Consider the following 2,967-nt stretch of genomic DNA (forward strand, 5'->3'; position numbering starts at 1 on the left):
ATTCCATTCCTATTTATTTTTTTAATTTTCCATACTCTTTGCTGAGTGGTCCAATTCTTCAACTTTATCCTTCAGTGTTGATATTCTGTTTTCCATTTCATTCATTCTAGTGGTGAGGCTTTCTCCTGTTTTTTCAATTTGGCTTATTAGGTTTTTCACTTTCTTCTTCATTTCAGTCTGAGTTTTCTTCAGTATTTATATCTCTTTTGTGAATTCAGCCAAATGTTTAGCCTTATCTTCAAGTTCTTTGATTTGTTTGCTCACGTGTTCTTTAAATTCGCTGGATTCCTTGATCATGTTTATGATTGTTCTTTTAAATTCTGTGTCCTGGGTTATCTCTAAGGGTTCCTCCTTGTAGAACTCTTCTACAGGACTGTTGGAATTTGGTAGGAACATACTGTTTTGGTTTTCCATATTATTATTTTTTCATTGTGATTTTGGCAGGTGACTATCTTTTGTTGTTTGTGATTCTGGCAAGAAACTCAAACCTTCTTCTGTTAAATTGAAGTTTGCTTCTGCTTGTATTATTGATATGCCTTGGTCGTTCTTCTATTGGGTATGTAAAGCTGCTTGGTCCAGGTTTCAGGTTCCCTCAGATTTTATTTTGGAGGAAATTGATGGTATCAGATCAGCTACTCAGGTGCTCCCACAGAGGCCCAAGTCAGGATCCAGTCGGGTACACTCAGGCTTCCTTCTAATGTTTGCAGCCCTACTGTTAGGTACTCAGAGCACAATTTGAGAGGTTCACTGAGGGGACGCCCAATTGATTTTGGTCCTCTCAGGCAGTCTGCTGAGTTCTGAGCGCCTCCACTAGGCAGAGGCCAGATCAGGCACTCTCAGGCAGTCTGCTAAGGTCTCAGCTCTACCCCACTGTATTGTAGAGCAGAGAGGTCTACCCCAGGGGCTGTGGGAGGAGCCTCATGTAATTCCAGTTAGGGAGTTGGATGGGGCAAGATTTGGAAAAGCTTTGGGGAAGCTCACCACCAGGTTGAGGCCAGATTCAGGCACTCTGAGGCATCTGCTAAGGTCTCAGTGCCTACACCAGGCAGAGACCGGATCTGCCATTCTCAGCCTGTTCTCTGTAAGAAGTTTTTTTCAAACACCTTCTTACTGAGAAATCTCATGGCTCCTTTTGGTACATTTTCTTCCTTAATTAAATGAAGCCATAAAACTAACTTTGACCTTTAGTTAGATTGTATCAAACAAGATCTACTAATAACAATGTTCAGCTGACATGAGAAACAGATTTGGTTAAATTGGGCAACTTTATCATCCCCTCAACCCCTGCCAAGGCTCAGGGAACACTGTAGAACAGGAAATGGAAAGAATGTAAGACTGGGGGATAGAAAAGAGTACAATCAATAGCTGTTTTCTTGACACAACATGGTTATCACTCTCATGGACTTAGAGCAGCTACGGTTGTTACCTGGCCAAGATCTGCCTAAGATCAGCCCAAATTCCAGCACAGGTCGGGTAGATGATCTCTAGGGCCCACTTCTTCCTGAGGAGTTATTGGCAGTTGGTAGTTACAGGAGAAGGGAGAATTGTCTTTCTTTGAGGGTGAGACCACTGGTAGGTTTCCAATGCTCCAGTGGGCAGCAGTAATTGTACTTTGTGGGATGTCAAAGATTTAAAAAAGAAGACATGAGTGTGTCCTTGGATAGGCCTCCTATATCAAAACTCTCCTATCCACAGTTCAGGGACCATTGCAGAAGAGGGGGTGAAAAGGTTGTGAGAACCAAGGCTGGTTCATGACCATAGGGAAGCAGAGGCTTTCAGGCCTCTAGAAGCTTGAACATGTGAGCATGTGGCAATGGTGGCATCAAGCACAGGACCCATGCCAACCCAATCAGACAAGGGCCCAGATGGGAGCAAGAGAAATGGGTGGCAGTCAGCCCTAGTCTTGGAAGTATTGGGGACTGATTACTACTTGATAAGAGAGAGTAGGCCTTAGTTATGCTCCCTAGATGGAATGACTAGACTCCAGAAGATGAATGTCCACCAAAGGACATCTGGGTACAAATTCTTGATTGGATAGGACTTAACACGTATGGCAGAATACATGAGGTCTGGTGGGACTGGGGGCCATGGATGGGAGAGGAATTCTAAATTTTATTAAGACCTCTTGTGTCAAAGCACAAAAGCTCAATACAGTTTTTTTTTTTTCTTTTTAAGAAGATATGGAGTTAAGACAGGGTGTGGTAGAGGGATATAGCAGGAGTTGAAGGGGGACATAGGGGGTAGATATGATCATATTCCATTGTATTTATGTAGGAATAAACAAAAAGCCAATAAGGGATATAAATAGATCAAATGGGTAGCTAATCTTTATGCACTTATTATACCTATTTCAACTGGAGCAATTGTTAAAATGTTTACGTTGCATCTTTATCTCCTGATCAGCACTGAAGCAACCTTGGTGCCTAGTCCCAAGAACTTTTAAGTTATATTCCCAAACTGATGCAGTTGTCTAGGTAACTTTATGAGTTACTTTTCTTGTCATGGGACAAAATACCTGTCATAAAAAAAGGAGTGATTATTTCTTCAGTTCATGGTTTTAGTCCATCACTGTGTAGAAAGCATAACAGGCTTCATTCAGGAGTTTGTGATGGAGGTTCCTCACTTTTGGTGAATCAGGAAACAGTGACTGGAACTGGAAGCAGATAGGCTGCAAACAGTTGTCAGTATATCCTTCATGTCCCATGACACAGTGACTCAATTCTGTCAAGTTAAGACCACTGTCCTTAAGTTTTAACAACCGTTCAAAATAGTGCCACCATCAGAGGGGAAACATGAGAGCCTGTAGGGGACACTTTGCATTGGAATCATAAAGGACTACTCCAGCCTTTCTGATTTCCCTTATTCTCCCCTCCCCTACCCTCACCTCTTCCCCTCCCCTCCTTTCCTCTCTTCTCCTCTCCTCCTCCCCTCTCCTCCCCTCCCCCTTTCCCTCCCCTCCTCCCCTCC

This window comes from Nannospalax galili, unplaced genomic scaffold (assembly GCF_000622305.1).
Source record: "Nannospalax galili isolate Female #2095 unplaced genomic scaffold, S.galili_v1.0 scaffold446, whole genome shotgun sequence".
In the NCBI taxonomy this organism is placed as follows: Eukaryota; Metazoa; Chordata; class Mammalia; order Rodentia; family Spalacidae; genus Nannospalax; species Nannospalax galili.